This window comes from Nicotiana tomentosiformis, chromosome 3 (genome assembly GCF_000390325.3).
Source record: "Nicotiana tomentosiformis chromosome 3, ASM39032v3, whole genome shotgun sequence".
Classification (NCBI taxonomy): Eukaryota; Viridiplantae; Streptophyta; class Magnoliopsida; order Solanales; family Solanaceae; genus Nicotiana; species Nicotiana tomentosiformis.
The window spans coordinates 118,763,045-118,784,759 of NC_090814.1; the positions used below are offsets into that span (position 1 = coordinate 118,763,045).

General features: G+C 38.4%; 1 long non-coding RNA gene across 1 annotated transcript; it reads left to right on the top strand.

Annotated features, from left to right (window-relative positions):
- Window positions 1-15,496: 15,496 nt before the first annotated feature.
- LOC138908814 (uncharacterized) lies at window positions 15,497-16,804 on the top strand. The gene is made up of 2 exons (XR_011415228.1): window positions 15,497-16,098; window positions 16,568-16,804. It is a non-coding gene; the product is annotated as an uncharacterized lncRNA (long non-coding RNA).
- The last annotated feature ends 4,911 nt before the right edge of the window (window positions 16,805-21,715 follow it).

A 21,715-nucleotide genomic window follows, 5' to 3' on the forward strand; every position in this document is an offset into this window, starting at 1 on the left:
AATACACTACACTCACAATTCAAGCGCAATTGCTTCACAACCCATTCACTTGTCATACACCATAACGAACATAGCCCTCTTTTCCATCAAGCACCTCTATGGTTTCACTAGCACGAGTGAGAAGGATTAGGAGGTGTGTCTTTCTATATTATTTGAACTTTTGTTTGCTCTTTCTTGCAAAAAATTTCCTCTTTTTTTTCCACACACTCCATACATTGAAGTTCATAGGCTAGTGACCTTTATTCACAATTTTAGTGCACCTTAAGGGCCCTTCCATGGTTTCACTCGAAAGCCACTTCCTAATCTCTCACCTTACGTCTTTTAGCGACTTAGTGCCTTAGGAGGTAAAGGTTCAACAATCTCAAATTAAGAACAACTAGGAGTACGGCTTGTAATGTGGTTGACAAGAAAACGGTCTATAGGCTCAAAGGGCTAGCAATGGGAAAATTTTATTTGTCAGTAACAAGCACCTTTATGGTCAAGCAAGAAATGCCTATGTCATCTCCTAGACTAGCACAACTTAATGATTTCGCGTTGATTAACACACGGGGCAAGTTCTAGACTACACAGGGTAGCACAGAATATCAACAATCCTTACACACACATGGCACTTGACTCACTCAAGACGGTTATGTGTGACTCTCAGGTCAAGCAAGCATATCAAGTTGAGAATTCTTTAAGCAACACTGCACTAGGTGGCATACAAGTCAATCAACTGAGAAAAAGGCGTCAAAGAGTAGGCTACTTAATTTACTTGGGCATTACAATTCAAATCATATATGCAGGAAGACAGAGCGCATACCCTAACTTAACTTGCCAACACCAAACATGTCAACAAGTACATCAGAGCAATCTCAGTTTTCTCCCTTATCCTACTCCTAAAAAAAACAAAACCAAACACCCGGTTCGAGCTACACCCTTGGAAAAGAACTGGCGTCCAAAGAAAAACCAAGGGATACTACCTAACTATCAAAAATAAAACAAAAGAAAATCTTTTTGGTATTTTTAATCGGACTTTAATCCCTCAAGAAAATTGTCCAATAGATCCATCATCGGGAAAAGTCCCAAGTTTTTGTTAATATGTTTTTTTATTTTTTATTTATAGTCTAGCTAATTAGACTATGTTAGTCTTAAACTAAGCTAAAAGGTGATAAAAGAAAGAGAGAAAATTAATAGCCCTAAAAATTATATACAATTTAAGGAGTATTTCCTCCACCCCACACTTAAACAATGCATAGTCCCCGATGCTTAATAAATTCGAAAATAAGGTAAGGTGGAAAGAAAGAACTCCCTGTTAGTCGGAGTCTGCCTCATCAGGATGCCAACCAGCTGCGGTAATGGGCTCATCATCATCTCCAAAGGGTACCAAAGCCATTGGTCCCATAACTTCATCATCATCCGCATCCTCATTATCAGATTCTTCGTTAGTGTTTTCATCCTCAGATGGATGAACGGGACTGCCTGGTGCTATGCCCAACATCTCCTTGGAAGAACTGGAGAGATCACTTCATAATTGCGTGCGCTCCTCATCTGACACCCCAAGCTTGCTCATAATAACATTGAGGGATTTGTAAAGATACCTGTTGAAATTTTCGTCCCTCTCATTCCTAACAGCTTGGGTGAGCTTGGATGTGGGTTCTAGCATGGATGTGATGTCTAACAATATTGTGGGTGCCTCCACTACCTCATCATAGCCAGGGTACTCTGGTATCCCACGAGAGAGCATGTATTGTGTTAAGGTGTTGCTAAAAAAAACCTTTTTATCCTTCCTCCAAAATGGGTGCGGGCCATCTCCCCAAAGCATGAGCTCACCCACATTTATGGGGTGCCCGGTCATCAAGAAGTAGATCACGCACACTCGAGCTTGAGTGCACTCAGTATTATGTTCAACGGGCATTAATCTAGCTTACACAAAGTTTTGCCAAACCTTGGCCGTTTTGTTGAAGTCGAAACGGAGCATTTCAAGGTGAATACTTCCCTTAGTTCGCGTCTATTTTGCATTAGAATCAACGCCACAAAGTGTGTGACGTATTGCTTGGTAGCTTGGACTTTTGATGAACTTTCGAAGCCTTTATGGGTTAGGACTATCAACTCCCAAAAATTGACACAAGGCTTCCCTATCCATTGGAATTTCCTTTCCTCTGACCCACGACATGTCATTTTTCTCGTTCCAGTTGGCATATAACTCTCTTACCATGCTGAGATTTGCTAGGCCCGGACATTCGAGGAGCTTATCCATCTTCTTTTCAATCAATGTAGTAAGTACATCTGGGAAGTTCCGTTCTAAAGCCTTCACATTTATCCCCATTTCAGACACATATCTCCCCTATGGAACAAAAGTATCATGCCATTTATAGCGTCATCCCGAACAAGTTCCACTCGAGGCCGTGGTGGCCTCGTAGACCCGCTAGCCTGTTGCTTTCCCTTGGCTTGTCGGGAGGAGCTCTCGCCTTGCTTGCGTTTCTTTGGAGGGGGAGAACCCGACTGGGTTCTGAAACATCTAACCTCACGAACTGGTTAGCCAAAGTCTGAACACTTGCAGCTAATGGTCTCTCACCAACCGGAATATACGCAAGACTACCCATACTCACAGCCTTTCTACTCAAGGCATCGGCCACCATATTGTCCTTTCTGGGGTGATACAAAATGGTGATATCATAGTCTTTCAACAACTCCATCCATCTTCTCTGCCTCAAATTAAGATCCTTTTGTTTGAACAGATACTGGAGGCTACGATGATCAGTAAATACCTCACACGAGACACCGTAGAGGTAATGCCTCCAAATCTTCAGCGCATGAACAATGGCTGCCAATTCTAAGTCATGAACAGGATAATTCTTCTCGTGAACTTTCAACTGCCGCAACGCATATGTAATTACCTTGCCATCTTGCATTAATACTGCACCAAGCCCAATGTGAGATGCGTTACAATATACCGTATATGATCCTGAACCTGTGGGTAATACCAATACTGGCGCTGTAGTCAAAGTAGTCTTGAGCTTCTGAAAGCTCAACTCACACTCGTCTGACCATCTGAATGGAACACCCTTCTGGGTTAGTCTGGTCAAGGTGCTTGCTATAGATGAAAACCCTTCCACGAACCGACGATAAAACCTGCCAAACCCAGGAAACTCTGGATCTCTGCAACCGAAGTAGGTCTAGGCCAATTCAGAATAGTCTCAATCTTCTTAGGATCCACCTTTATGCCTTCTGCCGATACAACATGTCCCAAAAAGGCAACTGAGTCTAACCAAAACTCGCATTTTGAAAATTTGGCATATAACTGATTATTCTTCAAGGTGTGAAGCACACTTCGAAGATGATGTTCATGCTCTTCTCGACTGCTGGAGTAAATCAAGATATCATCAATGAATACAAACACAAAAGAATCCAAATAAGGCTTGAACACCCGATTCATCAAATCCATAAATGTTGCTGGAGCATTTGTCAACCAAAATGACATCACTAGGAACTCGTAATGCCCGTACCGAGTCCGAAAAGTTGTCTTAGGGACATCAGATGCTCTAATATTCAACTGATGGTAACCAGATCTCAAATCAATCTTCGAAAATACCTTGGCACCCTGAAGCTGATCAAATAAGTCATTAATTCTTGGCAACGGATATTTGTTCTTAATAGTTGTTCATGATCAATTACCGAATTGCAAATTAACCTCATGTAAAAAAAAAACAATCTCGTTGCAAACCTTCACAATACTGATAACAAGATGTGAGGCATGAAGACCTCATAATTATTTACCCGAATTAACGAGTAACATTTAATGCCACCTGGGCGAGCACCTACTTCGTAAATTAAAATTCAATAATTACAAACACGAATTTTGGCAAATGTGCACAGAGAATTTCATACAAGAATTCTCAAATAAGCCTAACATGAATGACTCCCTATTAGTACTATAGTACAAATTTAATTTTACAAGGGAGAGCTTAAACACAAGAATTTTCATCACAAAGATCTCGTCCTTATATAACTTCCACCGCAGCTCGTAGCCCGGTTTAAATATATCAATTTATTTTCTTTTAAAAAGGGAGGATCTCGTTCTCAATTCTGAATCACAAGTAATATGCATATCGTGCCAATCAAAAAAATTCATTTTTCTCCTTTTAAATAATTTTGGTTACACAAAATCACAACAAATAATGAACCCCACACCGATAGGGCATATAATTCATAATTTGTAATTAATTATCCGTAAATCACATCAAAACTTACCGAAATGAGCAATAGAAAGTCACATTTAGCCTTACAGCTCTTATTAGTGATCAACATGGAATTATAGGTGTAGTTATCTCCATAGAATCTCCCAACAGGAGTAAACACATAAGTAGATTATAGAATTACGAAGCTTTCACATACGTGGAGCACAATAGGAGGACTCGTCTTGACACTCAGAATCGAATCAAGTTAAGAAAATTTTTCCTATATTTTAAATTGAGGTCGTACCCATAACGACACCACCTGATGTAACGACCTCTGCCATACCATAAAACAAATATAACAACGGCTGGGTCTCCACATCTAGGACGCCTTCTACCCGCTTGTCCTCCACCTCTAACAGTCTGACCTCCACCTCTAAGTACCTGACCCCTGGCATAAGTACCCCTGCCTCCAGACGAGGCACCACCGAAACCACCGAACTGACGAGGCCTCTTATCAGACCTCTGTCCTCCCTCCTGTGCAAGAACCATCTCGATCTTTCTCGCGACATTAGCAGTCGCCTGAAAAGAAATCTCACTCCCGGTCTCCTTGGCCATCTTAAGTTTGATAGGATGCGTGAGTCCCTCTATAAACCTCCTCAGTCTCTCTCTCTCTCTCTCCTAATAGGTAGTAAAAGGAGAGCATGACGAGCCAAATCCACTAAACGGGACTCATACTGAGTAGCAGTCATACTGCCCTGCTGTAGACGCTCAAATTGCTTTCGGTAATCCTCCCTCAGTGTGATAGGAAGGAACTTCTCCAGAAATAGCTGAGAGAACTGCTCCCAGGTAAGTGCAGGCAATCCAAATGGTCTAGTCAATGTATAATCTCTCCACCACCTCTTGGCGGAACCCGCCATCTGGAATACAGCAAAATCAACCCTATTGGTCTCAACTATACCCATGTTCCGCAGCACCTCATGGCAGCGTTCAAGATAATCCTGTGGGTCCTCAAAAGGTGTACCACTAAAGTGAACTGGAAAAAGCTTAGTGAATTTATCCAGTCTCAATAAGGCCTCAAAAGACATGGCGGGCCTATCACCGGTCTGTGCCGCAATAACTAGATGAACTACCCCAACTGGCGGGGCTGCTGGAGTGGCTATGAACCTTCTGGGACCTGAACCGGTCCAATTGGTACATTTTGAACTGCAACCTCCTCCTGAAGATCCACCTAAGGTTCTACAACATGTGCGGATGCTCGAGCTCTGGACTGAACTCTACCTCTGCTTCTACCTCGGCCTCTGGCGCGACTTCGGCCTCGGCCTTTGCCCCTAATCGTAGCTGTCACTGGGGGCTCTGGCTCCTGTCCAGTTGTAGACGCAGTGCGTGTTCTCGCCATTTACGAGAGGACAAGAATAGAAGAGTTCAATCGTCAATGATAGAAATAAATCGCACGACATAGTAGAATAGAAGTGAAACTTGTTCCTAAACTTCATAGCCTCTGGAAGATAAGCACAGACGTCTCCGTACTGATCCTCCAGACTCTACTAAGCTTGCTCGTGACTCGTGAGACCTATATAACCTAGTGCTTTGATACCAACTGTCACGACCTGAAATTTCCACCTTAGGACCGTGATGGCGCCTAACATTTTACTTACTAGGAAAGCCAACGTTAGAATAATATTATCCATTTTTAAAACAATTTTAAATTTATTAATAATAAGGAAACAAATGCGGAAGCAAAGTTTGAAATATAGTGAAATAATCCATCAAACAACGGTGTCTAAATATCATCTCAGAATTTGTGTCACAAGTGCACGAGCTTCTAGAATAAATACAAATAAAGGTCTGAATAAAATAAAGCCGTCTGGAAATAAACACACAGCCAAAGTAAAATAGACGGGGACTTCAGAATTGCGGACGCCATGCAGTTATACCTCAAGTCTCCTTTGAATAACTGAAATCCGAGCAAAAATATGGTACGCCACTGGGACCAACTCCAAAATCTGCACAAGAAGTGCAGAGTGTAGTATCAGTATAACCGGCCCCATGTACTGGTAAGTGCTGAGCCTAACCTCAACGAAGTAGTGACGAGGCTAAGGCGGGTCACTTACATTACCTGTACGCAATATTAGAAACAACAACAATAATAGAAATAAATCAAGTAACTTATTTATAATAATCGAAGCCAACTTAGCAGTCATAACCAATTATCATTTCCATCAATGCAGTTGCAGCGTACAACCCGCTCTCACAATATATTCACATTCAATTCTGTTGTAGTGTGCAACCCGCTCTCATAATATATTTATTTTAATCAAGTTTGTTGTGGCGTGCAACCCGATCCTCCAATATTGACTTTTAATAAGTCTGTTGCGACGTGCAACCCGATCCTCCAATATTGACTTTTAATAAGTCTGTTGCGGAGTGCAACCCGATCCTCCAATATGGACTTTTTAATAAGTTTGTTGCGGCGTGTAACCCGATACTCCAATATTGACTTTTAATAAGTCTGTTACGGCGTGCAACCCGATCCTCCAATATGGACTTTTTAATAAGTCTGTTGCGGCGTGCAACCCGATCATCCAATATTTACTTTTAATAAGTCTGTTGCGTCGTGTAACCCGATCCTCCAATATTGACTTTTAATAAGTCTGTTGCGGCGTGCAACCCGATCCTCCAATATGGACTTTTTAATAAGTCTGTTGCAGCGTGCAACCCGATCCTCCAATATTGACTTTTAATAAGTCTGTTGCGGCGTGCAACCCGATCCTCCAATATTAACTTTTAATAAGTCTGTTGCGGCATGCAACCCGATCCTCCAATATATTCATTATAATCAATCATGTTGCGGCGTGCAACCCGCTCCTCCAACATATTCATTTACCAATCAATTCTTATAGAAGAAATTTCCCAATAAACGCAACAATTAATATAAAATCATAAGACAACAAGCAAACAATAATTATGATTTAATTATGAAGCAAACAATGACAAGTAGCAAATTATTATGAAAATCAGGGAGCAAATATGCAGTTTAATATTTAATATGCTAAATGTCAAATAACAATTAAGGCACATAATTCAAATAATATGTAACAATTAATGCAGGAATTCAAGAATTAATATTTTGACAAGGAATAAGAGAGAAACAATTATTATAGTAATTAATTTATGATAAAAAAATAGTTTATGATTTTTCAAGTAAGCAGGCAAATAATTAATTTGACGATGTATAGACACTCGTCACCTCGCCTATACGTCGTTCACATGCAATTCACATAACAAATAATTTAAGGGTTCTATTCCCTCAAGTCAAGGTTAACTACGACACTTACCTCGCTTTGTAAATTTCAATCAATTATTCAACCACAGTTTTTCCTTTTAAATTTACCTCTGAAAGCTTCAAATCTATTCACAAACAATTCGATATATTCAATACGAATCATAGGAATTAATTCCATATGAATTTATAAATTTTCCGGATAAAAATCCAAAATTAATTAAGATATTCAGCAGTGGGTACCACGTTTCAAATCCCGGAAAAATTTGCTAAATCCGAACACCCGTTCCGATACGAGTTCAACCATATCAAATTTGTCCAATTCCGATATCAAATGGACCTTCAAATCTTAATTTTTCATTTTTCGAAAGTTTTACAAAAATTTCAATTTCTTCCATCTAAATCCGAAATAAATGATGAATATAGACATGGATTTGTGAAATACAATCACTATATGATAAAGAATACTTACCCAGTTCAAAGTCGTGAAAATTCCCCTTAAAATCGCCCAAATTCGAGACTTAAAACTCAAAAATGAGTAAAAATGGCTAACCGATTTTATATATTCTGCCCAGCATTTTCGCATTTGCGGGCTATATTTTTGCACTTGCGCTCTCGCATTTGCGAAGTAGGGCTGCTAGGCGAGGTTCCGCACCTGCGGACAAAATGTCGCAACTGTGACGTCCGCTTCTGCGCAAAAGGGCCGCACCTGCGAAGACCGCATTTGCGATAGAAGTCTCGCTTCTGCGAGCTCGCACCTGCGGTCAAAATTCCGCAGGTGCGATTACACCAGAACTCAAAATTTCAGATTTTGCTTAAGTCCAATTCTTGTTCCGATTTCGATCTGTTTCACTCTTGGGGTACTCGGGACCCCGCTCGAATATACCAACAAGTCCCGTGACATAATACGAAGTGACTCGGGGTCTAAAATCACGTCAAACAATACTGAAATTATAATTCATACTCCGATTTGAACTTTGAGTTTTAAACTTTCAAATTGCAAATCTCGTGCCAAAACATATTAAATAAATCCGGAATGACTTCAAATTTGGCACACAAGTCATAAATGACATAACAGAGCTGTTCAAATTTCCAGAATCAGATTCCGGCTCCGACATCAAAAAGTCACCCCGTGGTCAAACGTGGAACATTTAGCCTTTAAATTGCTAGTTCCGTTAAATGGTCATAACTTGAGTTAGGGACCTCCAAATTAAATTACGGGCATACACCTAAGTCTCAAATCACGATACGGAGTTACGGGAAGTGTCAAAATACCGATCCGAGTCCGTTTGCTAAAAATATTAACTAAGGTCAACTCACTTGAGTTTTAAAGCTCTATTTCCCATTTTAATCCATTTTTCACATAAAAACTTTCCGAAAAATTGTACGGACTACGCACGCAAGTCAAGGAATGATAAATGGTACTTTTCGAGGTCTTAGAATACAGAATTATTTATTAAATTTAAAGATGACATTTGGGTCAGCACAATATTATACACTACAGGGACATCTGAGTGACATTACTTGTTGATATAGCGATATGTTTCCTTTAATAAGACGAGTATATTATTCTTATATGCAATATATATACTTTGTTTCCCCCCATCCTCTGAAAAAAGAAACACAGATAGTTCAGCCATGCCCCATTACTTGAAAACAAGGTACACCAACCTCCTCCCCTCCCCCCACCCCCCAAAATAAAGGAAGTTAGAAGAAAACGGTAGAAAAGGAGAAATCTTTCTAATAAGGAACAAATAAAACCATACGGATATGTTCAAATGAGTGACTAAACCAAGAAAAACTGGCAAGAGCATAAGTATATCCTTTTACTATACATAGTATGTTCTCCAAATCGATTGATCAGTTATGCTATTAAAAAAAATCTCCTTTCTTTCAAAATCAAACTCAATCCACATATATAATCTGCTTTACAAGATGAATACACATATTTGACATATAATATTAAGGCGAGCAAAAATCAATCAAACAAAAAAGAAACTTTTATCAGCAATACTCTTAAAATTTGGATGTAATTATATATTTGAAAGATATGTAATTCTAAGAAGAAATCCTATATTTGATAAACACAGATATAATTGATACATAATGAAAGCACACAGGTTGAATAGAAGTTTACATATTACCTTGACAAGAAGAAAAATAAAACACTAGGTTGTAGAGAAGAAGCCAACTTGTGATTCTTTGCAGATCTTTGATCGCTCAAAGCTAGCTATGTGCATGTATTCTTGTAATTGCAATTTGTCTCGTTCTCAATTGATAAAACAGAGAGAAGTTATCTTATTCTCAATTTTGATAAAACTGAGAGAAGTATTTTATTTAGGAGGGGTGGTCACGAGAGTTGAGGGTTGTGGGCTGATTGTGGATTGGGTAAAAAAAAGAGGGAAAAATTGGCGCCTATTTATTATTTGTCTTATTTCTTATAATATAATTTAACGTCCGGATTATTTTAATTTTAAAGGACCGGAAATTATCCCTTCGTAAATATAAACAAAAAATTAGATTTTAACGACCGAAAAAAAATGTGGTCGTTATACATACACTTTTAACGACCGGATTCATGTCCGTTAAAATTTTGTCGTTAAAAGTCAATATTCTTGTAGTGTAACGTGGAATGCAGCTCACCTAAGTCCCCGTAATAACCGTGCCTCTGCGCCCACAATGCCACTAGACATATATGCACCTGCACAAAAATGTGCAACAAGTGTAGTATGAGTACGTAAATCAACGCGTACCCAGTAAGTATCCCGCCTAACCTCAAAGAAGTAGTGACGAGGGGTCGATTTCGACACTTACCATGGGCTATAAATAAAATGTCAATAATATAACTAAGTATGGATTACGTAAAACAGCTGTAAACTCAATATTCTGAAATAAGTGAATAATTCTTTTGTTAATAAGAAATTTCCAAATTTATTTTCCATCATTTATCAATTTGTATCTCAGGCCAATGAAGCAATATCAATTATCATAAATTTCAAAGCAACCAATTCAATCATGCACAAATCATGCCGAGGTCGTACGACCGGATCCAACATAATATTTAAACTCTGCACTGCCGAGGGTCAAACGACACAAACTATAGATGCATCTATTTAACCTGTCGATGCGTTCGTCCCGCTCCACAAAAGAGAAAATACATTAAACAACCAATTCAAGATTTATTAAGAGGCAAATGTTCAAAAATTTCAAATTCTCATTTAACGGTCAGGTAAATGAAGTTTAACTTTTGTTTAAAGTTCCTTTACCAAGTTTCGATATGATTTAAGTAATTTAGATTAACAAGTAAGATGCAAGCATCACAATTATAACATGATCTGGGTCCTAGACTACACGGACATAAATATATTAGTAACTACTCACAGACTCTCGTCATCTCGTGCGTACGTAGCCCCCACAAATAGAAGCACATATTGAATTATTTCACCTATGGGATTAATTCCCTCTTACAAGGTTAGAAAGGAGAATTATCTCGTTCCGAAATTTCACAACCAGCTCCCAAGCCCTTCCAACAACTCGAACCGATGCAAAACTATTCAATAAATGTGCAAACCCATAAATATATACTCTAATACTCACAATAATTCAATTTACGATAATTTCCAACTCCGCTCGAAAAGTCGATAAAAATCATCCTCGGGCCCACGTGCCCGGATTCCAAATATTTTCGAAGACAAACTTTACCCATAACACCACGAGCTCAAATATATAATTTATTCTCAATTCCATGCACAAATTCGTGGTCAAAATCTAAAAATATAAATTTTTAGGTTTTCCTTCAAAATCCCAAATTTTCACAAATTTTCAAGTCTAAATCCATATACAATCCAAGTATTTAACTTGCAATAGGTGGGAATAACTTACCTTTGCATAGATGATGAAAAAACCCCCACTTGAAGCTCTCCAAATATCGCAACAACCAAGAGAGAATAGAAGAAAATGGGTCGTTCTTAAAGAAACACATTGCCCGGCGATCTCTCGCACTTGCGCTCACTTGACCGCTTCTGTGTTCCCGCATGTGCGGCCACAATTCCGCTTCTGCGGTCCTTCATCAGGCCCCTCAACTCCGCTTCTACGGATTTTCTTCCGCATCTGCGCCTTCGCAGGTGCGGACATTCCCACGTACCGGCGCTCCTGCCCAGCTCGCCCAGCATCGCTCCTGCGACCTCATGGCCGCTTCTGCGGCTCCGCACCTGCGGCCCTAACCTCGCAGGTGCGGTTACACCAGTAGACAGTAGCCTTAGCAATTTCTTCCAAGTCCAAACTCGATCCGTTAACTATCCGGAATCCACCCGAGGCCCTCGGGACCCCAACCAAATATATCAACACGTCCCAAAACACATTATGAACTTAGTCGAGCCTTTAAATCATATCAAACAACGTTAAAAACACAAATCACCCTCCAATTCAAATTTAAAGAACTTTGAAACTTCAAACTTCTACCTTCGATGTCGAAACCTATCAAATCACGTCCGATTGACCTCAAATTTTGCACACAAGTCATAATTTATATTATGGACCTACTCCAACTTTCAGAATAGGAATCCGACCCCGATATCAAAAAGTTCGCTCCCGGTCAAATGACCCCGAAATGACCTACGGACCTCCAAATCTACTTCCAGATGCGCTCCCAATATCAGAATCACCATACGGAGCTATTCTCATACTCGAAATCCCAAACAGACATTGATAACATTGGAATACACTTCAACCAAAATTTATGAAATTCTTCTAAAACGCAACCTTTCACAATAGGCGCCGAAATACTCCCGGGTTATCCAAAACTCGATTCGGATATACGGCCAAGTCCAAAATCATCATACGAACCTGTTGGAACCTTCCAATCTCGCTTCCGAGGTTGTTTACTCAAAAATCAAAACTTAGTCAATTCTTCCAACTTAAAACTTCCGAAATTAGAATGCTCTTTCCAAATCAACTCTGAACTTCCCGAAATTCAATTCCGACTACGCGCACAAGTCATAATACCTGAAGTGAAGCTACTCAAGGCCTCAAACCGCCGAACGACGTGCTGGAGCTCAAAACGACCGATCGGGTCATTACAGGTTGAGTATTCGAGAGTGTGAGCACATGAGGTTGTCAGCATGGTGCATCGCATACAGCATTGCATTGACATGCACACATGATATACATGCATAGAGATGTATTTTTCTCATATTGTACAGTATCACGTCATTCTTAATTTCTCACTCGTGTTGACATATGGGCATAGTGATGTATTTGTTTTACATTGGTTATCTGGAAAGAAAATGAGACATCTTAATTACCATTGAAAATGATTTTTGGGAAAATTACTCTTTTCAAATTTATTCATATTTTTGGCAACTCCGATAAATGATTTGGGTTTTCATTGATGTACGTAGAAGGCAGAACTATTTTCAGAAATCATGTTCTTGTTGCGCATTTGATTGTTGAGTTACTTCTGGTATTACTTGGTTTATGTTGTTATGAACTATTGTTGATTATTGAAGTTGGGACCCGACCTTGGTACAAGCTCGTCACTACTTTCAACCTAAGGTTAGGTTTGCTACTTATTGAGTACATGGAGTCGGTTGTACTCATACTACAATTCTGCACCTTGCGTACAGATGTTGGCTGCTGATGTTGCTATGTTCGTTGGGAGATGGATCTGAAGATGTACCTACGTTCCGGTTGTTGATGCCTCTTGTTCATGGTAGCCTTAGATTCATAAAAACTCTGTTTATGTACTTTTCAAACAGATGATGTATTATTTCAAACAGTCGTGAAGATGAGTTTATTTTTGAATCGACAACTTCTCATGATGTACCATTTTGACGTCCCCTAATAATATGTTAGCTTCATTCGGGAGGACTCTCACTCTGAGAATCTGTTCCCACTAAATTTTTGTGATGTGAAATAGATGTAAAGGGGGATATTGTTCCTTCCTATTAAACATATATAGGATACCTGTTATGCAGCATCCTACTTCTGTAATGCTTTCATATTTATAAGACCTTATCCATACTCGATAGAGATGGATAATTCATTTATTTTTAAAATACCAGCTTTGTATACTCTATTCTTAGAAGCTCATGATTTGTACTACCAGTTGTTGAAAAAATATATTGGTTTTAGATATTTTCTTTTAATTAATTGCCTTATTAATTTTATTAGAATTGGATAGTTGGTAATTGGCTTACTTAGCGGGTTGGGTTAGGTATCATCACGACTAGTTAGATTTTGGGTCATGACAAATATGTGAAGAATTTATATTTGAAGGACTTGATTAATTGGTTGTACTTGTATTCCTTATTCGTCTGAGCAATAATTATGATGTTCTTGTGCCTTGCTGTTATATCAATGGTTGATTTTGTTGTTATCATTGCTAGTTGTTTTCCAGTACTATTGTATACTGCTATATTGCACATGTTATTTGACTAGTGAGTGTCTTGACTGTACCTCGTCACTACTCCACCGAGGTTAGCCTTTATACTTACTGGGTACCGACTGCGGTGTACTCATACTACACTTCTGCACATTTTTGTGCAGAGCCAGATATCGGACTCGGGCAGAGTTAGTGTGTTGATCGCAAAGATTCAAGGTAGAGCTGCTTGGTCATCGCAATCCTTTGGGGTATTTTCATTTTATTGTACTGTCAACTCTTATTCGAACAGTATTGTATATTCGATCTTTGAGATCATTGCATGTATTCAGTTAGAGTTCGTGACTCAGTATTACCAGTCTTGGGAAGGTGTTATAATTATTTCCGCTGTTGGTTTCGATTATAAAAAAATGGCTTGAATTGTAATTGTAATCGACTTACCTATTCTTAAAGACTAAGTGCCATCACGACGCCTGTGGTGGGATTTTGGGTCGTGATAGTATTCCCATAGCTCAAACCCGACTCCGTTATTCTTCTTTCAAGAATTAGTTGTAATTCAAATGGTGTCTCTCTAAATAGTTGTGTTCTTTCATTAGTGACTATTAAAGATAGCTATTCAAACCCCTTCCCTGCACATGGAAAACACTTCCAACTATTAAATTTTTAAAGACGGAGAACCACTTCCAATGGGATTACAAGCCAAGACACGATATTTTTTGCCTTAGAAAAAATTGACCGTGTGTCTTCTGTTATTTGCTTCTCTATGAATTTACTCTACCGAATTATAATAGAGATAAAAGCAGGTGATGTGATGGCACATTTATTTTTCATTCCATTAGTTAAGAAATTTTCAGGATTCTTCTATTTGGTCTCTTTGTTGTTGTATGCCATATCTTATTTTTGCATGTTTCTATCTCCGCTAAATGGCAATCAAAGAGATGATACATGAAACATTATGAAAAATTGAGAAGTATTTTTCGATACTAGGGCAAATAAATAACAAATGATTTTGGAGAATCAAAATTTCAATATGTCAAAAGTTCGATATTTATAAAAGATCGGGGACAAGTTCTGTTACTTTAGGTGTAAGGCGGTCCATACCAACAAGGCAACAACGATCGTATTCTTAGCTCAAACCCGACTCCATTATTCTTCTTTCAAGTTAGTTGTTGAAACTTTAAGTCCCAAGTTATTCTTGAAAAAAATATCTTTTCCTAATAAGTCTTAAAGATTTTACTCATTTTGTTACCAGAGTTAATCAAAATTCCCGTGATTTGGCGACCGAATAACCTTTTCGATTTTTCCTTAATAGAGTACTTCAAATAGGGTGGCTCTCTGCCGAATACAATAAGAATAATAATATTTCATGGAAAACATTTTCTAGACAACATGTTAATTATTTGATAATTTATGACTCCGAAATCTACTTTTTTTTTGCCTTGAGCCATCTCTTTGATCTCATGAGCTCTTGTTTTTGTCTTTAGGGTGGGCCTACCTATAGAAATAGATATACTCTAACTTATCTATCTATCTATCTATCTATCTATATAATATTAAAAATATGAAGCCTTTAACTTAAAAGTTAAATTACACATTTGCCCTTCTAAAAAAAACCTAACTGCCCTACTTATTAAAAAATCGTACGCTTAGTAGAATACAAAGGGATGCGTTGTTTCGGACAAGTTCTGTTACTCATCTATACGAAAAGATGTGTTCCTTCAGAGAAGTTTCAAATGCTAGATTTATATCTCCAACTGTTATTCCCCAAAAAACAAATTCACAACAATCTAGAAATTGAAGGAATTATATGTTTATATCGTTGAAAGAAGAAGAAAATGTCGACTGAGAATCCAGCGGTAACGCAAAGTTGATGATGAAGCCTGATCAATCTCTGATTCAAAGAGAAATCAGATGTTTTACTGTTGGGGACTTGTAAAAGTTTCCTGAAAATTTTTGTAGCTTACTTTATTTGGTACATGCTCACTTCTACCAAAGGCGGCCAATTGAATCCAATCAAAAGTTCAAGAATTGACGTTTAATTGAAGGAGACATTTTAATATCCAATGCACTTTGTTTGTTGAAATTATAGCAAATCAATTGGGCAAGCAATGGAAGAATAGAGTGATAATAACTGAATGTTTCCTGATGGAAGAATAGAGTGATGGATTACCAAAAGAATGACAAATTACACTCGTGCTACTACAAAGGCTTGAATTGCATCATGAAAAAACTTGAAAGTGAGGAAATGAAGGAATTGAAGAGCGAGAGCATAAAATCGGGTGAGGAGATATGAATATCCCTTTTTCATTCGTCGCTCTTCTTTTTGTTTTCTTTTTTCTGTTTTCCCTAAAGCTATAGTCAATTCTCCACTTTCAGTAAATTAACCAATACCCCTTCGTTTCTATAAAAAAAAACCTTGAGAACTTGTGGTTAGATGTAAATATTAGTCAATGCAGATTACAATAACCTAACTCGTATTTTTGGCATTTTCGGTAAACGATTTGGATTTTCACTAAGATACTTGAAAAGCATGACTATTTTCTGGAACTGTGAACAAGCTGAACATTTTACTTCTGAGATACATCTTTTATTACTTGTATTATGCTGTTATAAACTATTGTGGGATATTGGTATTGGACCCGACCTTGTGTTAGCTCGTCATTACTTTCAACCTAAATTTAGGTTTGTTACTTACTGAGTACATGTGATCGGTTGTACTCATACTACACTTCTGCACCTTGCGTGCAGATGTTGGTTGTTGATATTGCTGTGTTCGATGAGAGCTGGATTGAAGATGTACCTGCGTCTCGGTTGTAGCTGCCCCTTGTTCGTGGTAACTTTAGATCTATAAAACTCTGTTTATGTACTTTTCAAACAGACGATGTATTTATTTCATTTCAGCTTTGTAAATTCTATTCTTAGAAGCTCATGATTTGTACTACTAGTACTTAGGAAATGTATAAAATTCAGTAAATTACTATCGTTTATTTGTCTTGTTAATATCATTGGAATTGGGTAGTTACTAGTTGGCTTACCTAGCGGGTTGGATTAGGTGCCATCACGACTAGTGGATTTGGGGTCGTGATACTTTCTCGCCCTAAATGTTCCGTGGTTGTAACGACCCGACTTATCGTTTTGAGAATTAACGTCTCGTTCAGCTACTTAAGGTCCCGATCAACTTCGTAATATATATTATGACTTGCGTGTGTGGTCGAGTTTGGTTTTCGGAAGATTCAAAATTAAATTGAAAGAACAATTCTTATTTTTGAAGCTTAAATGAAAAGAGTTGACCGAAGTTTGACTTTTGAGCAAACGTGTCACGACCCAAAATCTCACCTGTCGTGATGGTGCCTATCTCAATACTAGACAAGCCGACAATCTCAATAAACCACCATATTTTTTTTAATTTGAAAACATAATAATTAAATTCAGCGGAAGAAATCTCACAAATACAAATATAACACTCTCAAAACCTGGTGTCACTGAGTATATGAGCATCTAATAGGAATACAATGTCTGACTGATAAAAATCATTGTCTGAAAGTATAGAACAGTACAATAACTGAAGGAAAGAGAGCCAAGGTCAGCGGACGCCAAACAACTATCTTGATAGTCTCCAACTAGTGACACACTGAGGTGAAACAGTCATCGCGTCTGGAAGCACCTGGATCTACACACGAGGTGGAGATTGTAGTATGAGTACAACCAACTCAATAAGTAACAAGATTAACTTCTGGGCTGAAAAAAGTGACGAGCTCCGCAGGTACAGTCCAGTATAAATAATGGTACAAAAATGTAGGCATGCTTTCAAGTTCAACAGTTAAACTCAGTACAAGTGAAATAGATCAATAAGGCATGATATTAGGAATATGACACCTCAGTGGAAAGACCTCATGTAATACTGGTCACAAATCATTCGGTCACTCGGTACTATTTATGGCCAATCCGGCCCAGGGATATTCCATCCCGTATATATATACACATCGACTGACAGTCAGTCATTCAGTAATGTATAAGGCCAATCCAACCCTGGGGTAATTTATCCCCAAATGTAAATGATATGGACAAGATCCATGTCCAGGAAAATTCATCACAATATAATTAAGTAAGGCAAGTCCATGCCGAGGGAAGTCTATCCCGAATATATATATAATCATCTATGCTCACTGGGCGTGTGTACAGACTCCGGAGGAGCTCCTTCAACCCAAGCGTGATATAAAGCCGATATGGTCTACTGTAGGCGAGCAGTCCAATCCGTATAATAATAAAGTCTATAAGTCCTGCTGCAGGCGGACAGCCCCGATCCATATAATAGTAAAGCCTATTAGGCCTGCTACAGGCGGGCAGCCCCGATCCATATAATAATAATGTATAAAGCCAATATGGCCTACTGCAGGCACGCAGCCCTGTTCCATATAGTAATCATATATATAAAGCCAATATGGCCTGCAGCGGCACGTAGCTCGATCCCATAAATATCCTCACAATGGACGAATATGGCTGAGTGTGAATTGTATATTTTTGAAACAATTAAATTCAACAGCAACACGACCCCATAGGTCCCAAAATATTGGCACGTAGCCTAAACATGATCTTTAATAAGAGCCTCAGCTCAATTTCTCTAACATCCGGAACATGTTGAGATAATAACATGATTCATAAATTTTACAACTGCACATGATTTATTCAAGACACAATTTCTATGGTGCACGTCCACATGCTCGTCACCTATCGTGTGTGTCACCTCCAAACAATTTATATCATACCAAATTCGGGGATTCATACCCTCAGAACCAAGTTTAGAAGTGTTACTTACCTCAAATCGTGTAATTCTTTATTCCGCTAGGCCCTTGCCTCGTGATTTGGTCTTCAAACGCCTCGAATCTAGTCACAAATTATTCGATTTAGTCAATAAAATTTATTGTAATTAATTCCATAAGAAAATACTAATTTTCCAACAAAATCCGAAATTTAGCTCAAATACCGACAAAAGTTACGAAATATGAACGCCCGTCTAATCACGTGTCCAACCATACAATTTTTACCAAATTCCGACATCAACTCGACCTCCAAATCCGCAATTAAACTCTATGAAAATTTCTACCATTTTCAACCCAATCCACTGATTTAGGGATGAAAACAACAATGAATTCGGGTATTTTAACCAAAATTGAGTTAAGAACACTTACCCCGATATTTTTCTTCAAAATCTCCCGAAAATCGCCTCTCCCCGAGCTCCAAATTGTTGAAAATCCCATTTTTAGGTCTTAAACATTCTGTCCAGCTTCGCATTTGCGGACAAAAACTTCACATTTGAGAATGAACAGTACATCCCATGAACAGTGTTCGCAATTGTGAACTACACAAAAATCCAAAATCATCGCAATTGCGATAAATTGTTCGCAATTGCGAGTGAACGGTAATCTCCAATGAATAGTGTTCTCAATTGCGATACATTGTTCGCAATTGCGAATGAACAGTACCTCACCAGAAACCACCAAACTCAAACTTCTCCGAAATGATCCGAAACCACCCTGAAACTCATCCGGAACCTCCCGAACACAAACCATATATGAATTTCAATCATAAAACACGATACGGACGCTCGCGCACTCAAAATACTGATAAGAGGTCGTCTTGACCTGATATTGACCATGGTCAAACTCCCAAATTTCTTAACTTTACTAGTCTCTTAACCAATGATCCAAAAATACAACCAAGCCCCTCGGGACCCGTCAAACCATACCAACTAGTCCTAAGACATCATACGAACTTTGTCGAAACTTCAAATCACGTCAAACAAAGCTAGAATCACTAATCACACTCCAATTCAAGCCTAATGAACTTTAAAACTTCCAATTTCTACAAACGACACCAGAACATATCAAATCACGTCCGATTGACCTCACATTTTGCACACAAGTCATAAATGACATAACAGAGCTATAAAAATTTTCAGAACTGGATTCCGACCCCGATATCAAAAAGTCAACTCCCTGGTCAAACTTTCCAAAAATTTAATTTTCGCCATTTCAAGCCAAATTCCACTACGGACTTCTAAATAATTTTTCAGACACGTTCCTAAGTCCAAAATCACCATACGGAGCTATTGGAATCATCAAAACTCTATTCCGAGCTCGTTTATACTTAAGTCAGCATCTGGTTACTATTCTAACTTATGCTTTAAACCTTGAAACTAAGTGTTCTAATTCATTCAAAACCTCACCGGACCCGAACCAATCACCCCGGCGAGTCACATAATAACTGTAAAGCATAAATCGAGCAGTAAGTGTGGAAGCATGGTTGTAATACTCAAAACAAACGGTCGGATCGTTACATTCTCCCCCACTTTAACATACGTTCGTCCTAGAACGTGCCAAGAGTTATTTCCAAGACATCACATCACTATTCCACCTACCACGCACATCCTCGGGGGTGATCCCATGCCACCCTATTCGATATAGGCCTGACAATACCATGTAATTGAATATCATTACTTCATCCTTAGCCCATAAACCTTGGAGTTCAATTTCCAACATTCACAATTTATTTTCATGACCCGAATCTCACATCTACACATTGTATGAGTCTTAACAAGTTGTATCAAGCCATAACCTCGTTCCAAAACCTTTGTACACTGCTGATATTTAAAGAAACACGCGTAATCTCATAACCACTTATTAGATCAACAAGTCATGGAGCTCTCTCGCCCCAACCAGAACCATAATCACTTTCTAAGCCGACTTTTAATATTATCCTTCAGAATATACTGTAATCAAACCTGATAGTACCCATTCTAGGTCCAATGACCTTACATTATTAAACACAACTATCCTACTGACATGCCACACCAATACAACTCAATCCACAACTGCGCAACTTGTACCCAAAATGGAAGATGTCTCAAAGTAGAGAACCGTATTACAAGTTTAACAAGCACCATCACAACTACAATGCTATAAGATCATTATATATAGTAGAACCAAGACACACGAATTAAATAACAGTAACCAGCTCTTCTAAAGCTCACATTAACTTCACTCGCACGGACAACTCACGTGCTATAGTATCAATATCTGGACCCGTATGGACAGCTCACGTACCAATAGCATAATCTTCTTGGCATGGTCATAGGCCTCCAGTCCAAGCATATCATACATGAGCAATCAAATAAATATACATGTATATGATAAATAAAGTAAAATTCTGTGATGACCCAAAAAGTCATCTTATGTTTAAGAACTCGAATCTGCGCTCTTAAGCCTTAAAAATCTTATTTTTACCCTCCTCGATTTGCATTCTCAGTCCGGGCAGGTTTCCGAAAAGCTTTTATATTGAAAACTAATGCAAATAAGAATTTTTGCCTTAAAAGTTAATTTTAGTTGATTTCGGTCAACCTTTTTGGTAAACAAACCCAGATCTATGTTTTGACAGTCTCGGTGGGTCCGTATCGAATTATGGGACATGGGCGTATTCCCAGAATCGAATTCGGAGGTCCTTATCTCAAGTTATAAATTTTTAATGAAAATTAAAAGTCTGAAAATTAATTATATTTAAGAATTGATTGATATTTGACGTTGTTAGTATCGGGCCTGTATTTTGGTTCCGGAGCCCGGTACACGTTCATTATGATATTTAAGATATGTCTGTAAAATTTGGTGAGAAACAAAGTTGATTTGACATGATTCGGACGTCCAATTGAGAAAATAGAAATTTTAAAGTGTTCTTGAGAATTTCATATGATTTGGTGCTAAATTCATAGTTCTAGGTGTTATTTTGGCGATTTGATCATGCGATCAAGTTCGTATGATGTTTTTAGACTTGTGTGCATATTTGGTTTGGAGCCTCGACGGCTCGGGTGAGTTTCGGATAGGCCACGGGATGTTTTGGACTTTG